Source organism: Nicotiana tabacum, chromosome 16 (assembly GCF_000715075.1).
Source record: "Nicotiana tabacum cultivar K326 chromosome 16, ASM71507v2, whole genome shotgun sequence".
Classification (NCBI taxonomy): Eukaryota; Viridiplantae; Streptophyta; class Magnoliopsida; order Solanales; family Solanaceae; genus Nicotiana; species Nicotiana tabacum.
The window spans coordinates 53,463,595-53,471,916 of NC_134095.1; the positions used below are offsets into that span (position 1 = coordinate 53,463,595).

The 8,322-nt window shown below is 35.9% G+C and overlaps 1 long non-coding RNA gene across 1 annotated transcript; it reads left to right on the forward strand.

Moving 5' to 3' along the window:
- Positions 1-2,320: 2,320 nt before the first annotated feature.
- LOC107817947 (uncharacterized) lies at positions 2,321-7,024 on the forward strand. Its single transcript, XR_012700050.1, has 2 exons — positions 2,321-2,764; positions 6,543-7,024. It is a non-coding gene; the product is annotated as an uncharacterized LOC107817947 (long non-coding RNA).
- The last annotated feature ends 1,298 nt before the right edge of the window (positions 7,025-8,322 follow it).

The window sequence follows — 8,322 nt, forward strand, 5'->3', positions numbered from 1 at the left end:
TAATAAAATGAACATTATAAAGACATTATAAATTTATAAATGTAAGAAATTAAAAATTTCAGTATTTTTACCACCAACTTTGTGACAAATATCTCCTTCAGGGAGAAACGCCATTAACATCTGAATATTTTATATCAAAGCGGCAACCACATAATCATTACATCCTTCAGGGAAAGATACATGAGTTGTTATTTCCTTCGGGGAACTCGATAACTAACCATAAAATATTAATGTGGTTGTAGTACAAAGCATTCTACAAGAATGCTTTTTGCCTTAGAATGATATTTAATAAAACTATTCAAGATATTTTACGTACAACGGGTACGTGCGATAATGATCTTTATGCCACAAAAACAAAATTTATATCCTTTGTTATTCTACCTCTTCAGGAGGTGAGTTGTGGTATTTCTTCATTCACTCCGGGGAATGAAAATGTGCTTCAAAAATAACTTTGAATAGCTTATTATTTTGTTTAAGCACAGAAAGACACAGTTTCATATAGTTTCCTGCTTCAGGAGAAAATTTCAATTGTGTTACTTCTTCAGGAGCAAATATAAAATACGAAATATTGAGTATATATTCCTTCAATCATATTACCTCTTCTGGAGGTGAATTGTAATATATTCACATCAAAAACGTGTTCCTATTTACGCTCTTTATTAATATTATCACATTTACTTCAGGAATGAGCTAATATTTATCAAAAGTTCTCATCCTTCATGGAACAAAACATAATTATTTGAACGTGCATTAATCACACCAAAACGTGTGATATCTTAGAAGCTCTTTTACGATAATGCTACTTCAGGAGCAAATCGAGGCATGCATGTACTATAGAGAATATTTCTCTAGTTTATCTTCAATTGTAACCACAGAAAGCCTAAATTATCACTTCTAGTGGCCATAGGCATATACCACTTCTGTTGGTTAACAAAAATTTAGTTACAACGAGATATGCGAAACATAACCACTTCTGGTGGTTGTATATTTCTTGCAAACTCTGATGAAGTATAAGTGGATCTAACAATGTCATCCACTTTATAGTTTCCTATGCAATATTACTCTTCTAGAGTAAAATTAAAATCTTAATTCGAAAACGAGTAAGTGAAAAACGAAACATAAAGATATACAAATTATAGTATTTTAAAATTCATAAAATGCTCCAGAATCTCGTCCAATGATTATGGCTCACTTACTAGGTTCCTAAATACCTTTTTTATTTTATTTTAATGGCAGTAGCACACATAGCAAGTAAAACGCATAACTTATCTTTGATGGTGTCTGCTAGACCCATCATATCAAGATGAATTTCAGCATCAAGCACCCAAGACGCGTAGCTTTTGCCCGATATATCCAATACTACAAATTCACGTTTAGAAAGATTTGGCATTATTTACAAAAAGAAAGTTCGTACCTTTGACACTTTCAAAGTATTTGCTCGAGATGGCAGAGTCTCGTGCTGATAACGTGTTATAAAATAAAGACTGTAAAGTAAAGACAAGTATAGTGAGAAACTGCTATATTATTCGAATTCAAACTGATGTACATAATGAACTGAAATCTCTTCTATTTATAGAAGAAAGGAAACTGCTGTGTAAGCTGCTGTGTAAGTTGCTACTACAAGCTGCTGTGTAAGCTGCTATTATAAGCTGTTGTGTAAGCTGCTACGCAAGTTGCTGTGTAAGCTGCTACTGCAAGTTGCTGTGTAAGCTGCTACTGCAAGCTGCTACTATACCAGATATGGATAATCTTCTACTGAGAGCAATGTTTATCCATAACGGAGTACTGAATGGATAAGCTTATTATACCCGGTATGGATAATCTTCTACCTAGGGTAATGTTTATCCATAACCGGGTACCGAAGTGATAAGCTTCTTAGGAAACTTATTTCCAATAGAGTACTAAATAGATAAATATATTTATGGTGGAGTCCCATATGGATAAGCTTCTTCAGGAAGATTATTTACAACGGAGTACAAATGAACATCCATAATATAATATTTTTATAACAATTAAAATAATATATGATATATCATATCATAATTTCATAAGCTTCTTAAATAAATTATTCCTATGCGCGGGGTATACCAATAGTTGATTAATAAGCACATAATGGATGTGAAAATTTATTATTAACTTCAAACAATTATACGAGTATTGTTGCACCAAAAAAAAAAAAAGAAAAGAAAATTCACGAGTCGCCTATGGGTGGGATTGATCACGATCCATACAGTCCAACTAACTTGAAGAAAAAAGATAAAAATGTATACCTCAGAATAATAAAATATTTAATTGCCACGTAATTAAACTCCAAAGCCTTAAGGCCCATATTTTTACTCCCCCCCCCCCCGCCCGTAGTTCTCTCCCTTCCGTTTCTGTGTGTCATCGCCGGCCTCCCGACATGGTAGAGATCGAAGAAGCATCCACCGACACCGATGAGGTGACTCCACTGTTAAGTAACCCGAAACCCGATCCGAACCATTCAACTCGGACTAAGTCGGTTCGGACCAAGGTTCCGGAGGTCAAGGTCCACCTGTATCGGCAAGGCAAGGGTCCTATCGACGAATTCACGTTGCCCTTAGGTGGATGGGACCAGGATCAGCTGGAGGTTTGTGAAATTCTCGACAAATACGGGTTCAAATCGGTCTATGCCTTCAAACCGGATACGGGTCGGGGCGTTCCCATCAGATTCAACCCCCGTAACGGCCGATCTATTCTTACCTATAAAGATGGATCCGAAATATATATTGATGGAGAGCCTAAGGTACAATCTTTTCACACGATTTGCAATTAAGCAAATTAGCATGTTAGTTGCATTATCTTTTGCTTCTCGTGATGTTAGTGTCAGAAGTGATGAGATTCAGATATTTCTTATTAACTAATGTAAGTTGTTTGGTTTGTGGGATAGTTATATAAGGATTATAATGCATGAATTGTTATCCAAGGGTGGTCTAGTACTCATTGCAGTGGGTTGAGAACGATGAGGTCTCAGGTTCAAAATAGTACCTCCGTTTCAAAAAAGAACGATACTATTTTCTTATTAGTATGTTTCAAAATAAATTGGCACCTTTTAATAATTTCTTAATAAGAAGCATTTATAATCACATAAATGCTATGACAGGTTTCAGACCATAAGTTTCAAAAGTTTTACAGCCACAAAAATGCTATGACTTATTTAAGACTGTATATCTCAAAAGCCTCCCTTTCTTTATTAAAGTTTGTGTCAAGTCAAACTAAGACAATCCTTTTGGAACTGTAGGAGTAGTATTTTGAACCTGATGGACATAGTTACCCTTATAGCTGGTGTGAGATAACGGATACCTCGTTGAATTAGTCGAGGTGCAGCCAAGCTGGCCTCAACACCATAATTATATAAAAAAATGCGTGAATTTTTGTGTGGTAAATATTTAATTTAGAGATTGTTACGTAGTGAATAATAATAATAATAATAATAATAATAATAATAATAATAATAATAATAATAATAATAATAATAATATGGAAAGAAAATAGGTAATAATATATGGACTGTTAGGTAGGACTCACAGGAGTTGCCTACTTTAAGTGCATTTTAGTTTTAAGATACTCTTGTTGAGGTACTTGCTAATACACCTATTATTACCTCCCATTTTTTCGCACATAAAATGATAGATATATTTTGCATAAATTCTTTAGTTATTAGCAATGCGGTTTAATACTGCAAACCAAAACTTGCATTAGTTATTCAGTGGTTTATCAATCTTTGTATTAGCTTTCTAGAGATGGAATTCGTATTGCTGCATTTGATGCTGCAAATCAAACTTTATATTAGTAACACAGAGTTTCGTTGGAAACTATTTTAGCTTGTGTACATACCAAACAATCCCTAAATGCATAAATCTCTGATGTGATTATGTGAACTAGGATAGGTTTGGTTGTCTTAGAAGACTTTTGAATGAAATTTAGGAAAAATTGTCTCTTTGGAGACATCTGGTAAAGTTGGTAATATTGGAATGATACAGAGAAGATAATAAACTGATAAATTGGAAAACATAAAATAGTTCTTTTAGGCAAAGTGGCATTTGGAGAAATTGTATCATCATCTTTGGCAATTAAGTTTGGATGAAAGTATATTGTTTGGTGTATGATATCGTAAATCTTCCAGAGGATGTGGCTTGTACTATTTATTTTATTTTTTCCAATTGGTAATATTTGGAAAAGAGTTATTGGTTGAGGATTAATGGTATGATGGTACTTCTAATGAAGTTTCATTAACTCTATTACAGTTTGGCTGTAGGTGAAGAAGCTTTTATCTATTTTGGAAAAATTTCATGTTTATCTTACTTAAACCAGATGAATCTGGAGCTTATTTAGAAGGAAGTGTTGAGATAGAGCGCTATCCACCCTATGGAGCAGAATGGTTTTGCTTCTTTTTCTTTTTTTGGTAAGGGAATAATTAGGTTCTCAGGGAATTTTTTTTTTACGACTTCTTGATAGTGTTTTAATAGGCAACTTGCAAGGAGCCCTCAAGAATGCTTGGGGTGAGTGTTCCCTGGGAAATGTCACAAGGTAAATTCAGGCGTCATAGCTCGAGGTTGACAAAGCGTCTCTGACTTGTATGCCTTCTAACGTGAGGCTTTGATATGTCGTGGAGGTCTCTTTCTTTCTAATGGATAAAGTTGATGTTTGGAGGGGAAATTAGCTGCTAAAGGAAATGGATATCCTCTGTAGGTTTACCAAGTTAAAGAAAAATGGTGCTAACAACGCAAAATTTTCAGTTCTGTGAGTTGTATGCCTTCTAACATAAGGCTTTGATGTGTCTTTGGAGGTGTCTTTCCTTTTCAATTGAAGAATAGGATGTTTAGAGGGGCAATTAACCATCTAGAAGTAATGGAATATCCTTTGTAGGTCTACCAAGTAAGAAAGTATGGAACAACTCCAGTGGAGGCAAAAAAAAAAAAAAAAAACTAGGAGATTTCTTCCCGTCTGTCTAAGTCTTGGGAGCAAAAGTGTTCGGTTCATGTGCTAGGGGAGGTAGCAGGTACCCGATGGAATAGTTGAGGGGCGCGCAATCTGGAGGAAGAAAATATGGAACAAACAATGTTATATTTCCTCCGTTCTGCACTATCTTGGTACTTCATTATTGACGGTATTAAAATTTCTAATTCTTTGAGTTGTATGCCTTCTAGTGTGACGTTTGTGTAATGTCTCGCTCATGTTTTTCCTTTTTAATGGAAAAGAAATGTTTACTACTCACGTGTGTTTTTCATTTTCAATGGAAAAACAATTGCTTAAATGTGGCTAGGCGAAATGAATATTCTCTATGACTCTATGAGTAGCAAACAAAAATGTGGAGCAATCAAATTAAGAATCCCATACTTCCTGATATGCTCATATGTGGTCTACTTTGTATTTCTTCAAAGAAAAAACTTCAACAGTTATTTACTAGTAATAAGTGGTTTGAGTGGAGAAAGTTTTATTTTTAAGGTGCCATCTAGTTCTTTCTCTTTTATGAAGAGCTTTTCCTCAGGCAATTTCCATTTTTTGCTAGAGAGCTTTTTGTGATCAGAGCCTTCAGAATAAATGATGTTTACATCAGAAATCAGAACTGAAACTGAGGACATCTGGAAAGGAAGCAGAAACTGCCTAGTTGAAGAAGGTTCATGTGCTCTAGTTTTGCAGTTTGGCATTTCAATCTCAAAAATTGAAATGCCAAAATAGCCGTGCTCTTTGTGTCAACTTGATCTATCTATAAGCATGAGTATAAACATGCTCTGTAGTCACCCATTTACCCATTTATATCTTGAATCGTTTGCAAGAGGTTTTCTTGAACTGCAATATGAACTTTTGACATTGTTGGACACTTTCCAGAAACTGTTGAAAGGATATCTAAATTTGATATTACTGCTAGTTTTCCTGAGCACTTCCAAGAGGGGTTGCTCTGATGGTAAGCAACCCCCACTTCCAACCAAGAGGTTGTGAGTTCGAGTCTCCCCAAGAGCAAGGTGAGAAGTTCTTGGAGGGAAGGATGCCGGGGGTCTATTTGGAAACAGCCTCTCTACCCCAGGGTAGGGGTAAGTTCTGCGTATACACTACCCTCCCCAGACCCTACTAAGTGGGATTATACTGGGTTGTTGTTTCCTGAGCACTTACATTGAAAACAACAATTGGCAAACGGGAAAACTTTACTTGAGATAAATAAGTTCTTCCATAAATAGGTTATCAGGAAAAAAAACTCTGTATCAATATGCATGCTAACATAAATAAGGCCCACATTAGCAGGCCCTAACAATGAGAGCATGAAAGGAAATTGAAGGGAACTGCTCTCCACTCTCCATAATGAACTGAGAATATATTATCCCTTTTATAATCAAGATGCATTTCTTAGACCAAGAAAGCTCAACTAGATGTGAAAATGTCATAAAATGACTTTACCAAGGCGCTCTTGACACTTCAATGACCATATCTACTTGCAAGTATTAGCTTATTTCACATGGTTCTCCACAAAATAGATTGTTATATGCATAGATGTGATTTTTATAGTTTGTCTTTTTTGATTATAGGACTCCTTGATCAAACCTATTACCAGGATATTGGTCGGTGTTGCAGTGATCACCATATTGATAGTATTGGTGATGAAAGAGACTCCACAATGGGCAGAAAAGTTGAACTTCACTGGTGGTAATATCCCGCCATGGGTCCTGGCCGCTGTGGTCATCTTGTTCACACGTGTGAGGAAGAGGACTAAGAATTTCTTTGAAAGACGCCTGTGATGAACTGGTGCTAACCACAGGCAACTGAATTTTCTCAAAAATTTGCATGCTTTGTTTGTCTTTCTCACTATAGTTTTTGGATTTGCATTTTATAAGCTAATCTAATCTTATAATCCAGTCATGTACATGCCATTCCTTTCTTTTTCTTGTTGGAGAATTTTTGTTCTCACCCTGAATGATCGGGCGGTGACTGGATTCTCAGATTGCTTTTGTGACAATACCATACTGTCAGCTCGTTCTGTTTGCACCATGAGAGACGCTATGTATGAAAGTAACACCTTGTCTCGAGCTTGGGAAGATTTTTGATTTGATAAAAGTACACATTCTCTCAAACGTGGAAACACGTCTGATAGAAGTAAGATGGCAACATTCAGTTTGGTTCAAACTCAGGGAATAATACTTAGCTTTTTCCTAGTTTATGTGCCTGCAGAAGACAAGTTATGCATACAGACTGTTAAGCTGTAAAATCCATACCATAACTCCTGTCAAAGGGGTTCCCCTCAATCTTCTCAGTTTGCAATTTTAGGATAAAAAGAAACATGTGTTTCATTTCCAGGGCGTTTAACTAGTTCATCTAGGAGCCTGAGTCATTCAGATCCTATGGAAAATCTTGACGACAATGAAGCAGATACATGAAAGAATAATATGCTCTTTAGTTCCTACCTTTCGAGAATACATATGAAACACAACAAATTTCAACAGGGACAGAAAAACATTAGGTCCATCTGTCTATGTCTTGTTGGTTGGCAGAGTTACTCAGTTGACGTGAACCAATTTGACTAGAACTTCAGTAATCACCCCGAAAGGGAGGACACAAAAAAATGATAAACTTGATTATAGCCTTAAATGTCTAAGTATACTCCAGTCAGTACTTAAAATTTTAAAACAAACTAATTTACGTTGAGAAGTGTACACTAAATAAAAACTCTAATTTGGATAAAAGTTGTCGGAGGATTTGCATCTATACCCGCTTTTTAGGTCATGTTTTAACTTGTGCCCGTTTGCAAAAAAAAATTACAAGCGTACCTATTGTTTCACGTAACTTCAGCATACGAGGCTGAAGTAGCAAAGACAATCTGTAACGACCTGACCGGTCGTTTTGAGCTTTTACACTTTGATCGTCAGTTCTCGGGCATGACTTGCCCCGTGTGATGTGTTATGACTTGTGTAAATCGTTGGTTTAGGTTTTCAGGAAAATCGGAGCGAATTTGGGAGAAACAGTTCTTAGTTTGTAGCTTGAAATTTGAAAGGTTTGACCAAGATTTGACTTGTTTGTATATGATCTCGGATCGGAATTTTTATGATTTGTTTAGCTCCGTTGGGTGATTTGGGACTTAGGAGCGTGATCGGAATGCATTTTGAACATCCATGGAAGGTTTAGGCTTGAATTGGCGAAATTGAGATTTCGGCGTTTTCCGGTTGATATGTGAGATTTTGATATAGAGGTCGGAATGAAATTTCGAGAGTCGTAGTAGCTTCGTTGTGTCATTGGAGATGTGTGTGCAAAATTTCATGTCATTTAGACGTGGTTTGGTTGAGTTTTTGATCAAAAGCGAAATCTAGGAGATTT